We start from the raw sequence: 714 nt of genomic DNA on the forward strand, positions 1-714 counted from the left end.
TCTCCCGCTCGCCGCCGCGCCCCGGCTATCAAACATTCATTGGGGTGGCAGCGGTGAAACGCAACGCCAGAGCATTTTGGGGTGGATTTTGGGGTGCAGGTAATGAGGGGACAAACAGGAATCCTCTGAATCCCACCCCAAAGCTGAGGAAGGGCCTCATGCAGAGCAAACGGGGCTGAAATCCCTCCCAAAATCAAGATTTGCTCAAAATTAGCTCCAACTCTTTGATTTCTTTCCGTGGGCCAGCCAGGAAATTCACACCGGCCGGCTCGCATTCCCCCAGCAGGGTCTTTAATTACAATTAATTGCTCATAAACAAAAAGTACACCATTAATTCTAAACATCTGAACTACTTGAAAACGAGATTTGGGGGGGAGGGCTTCAAATTTTGGGGCCCCAAAACGGGTTAAAACCAGGCAGTCTTTGGGGGTTGCAGAGCCAGGGCAGGGCCTCACCCCTGACCTCCAGCCAAAGCAGGGGGCGTTGGTAAAAGCCGCCCTTGTCAACACTTTTTTTTTGCCAATAAATCCCTTTCTGCAGGAAAATAAGGGATAAACTTCAAGACTTTGGCGAAGGAGGAGCAGCAGCACTGCAGGAGTTACAAAGAACACTGCTTTACTCGGCAGGGAAGGCAGAAACCCTCTGGGGACAAACCCAGCCCTGGGCAGGGGGACGACGTCCACCCCAAACGCTCCGTGTTCGGGTCCCGGCCGG

Source organism: Mesitornis unicolor, unplaced genomic scaffold (genome assembly GCF_000695765.1).
Source record: "Mesitornis unicolor isolate BGI_N332 unplaced genomic scaffold, ASM69576v1 scaffold8068, whole genome shotgun sequence".
Taxonomy (NCBI): domain Eukaryota; kingdom Metazoa; phylum Chordata; class Aves; order Mesitornithiformes; family Mesitornithidae; genus Mesitornis; species Mesitornis unicolor.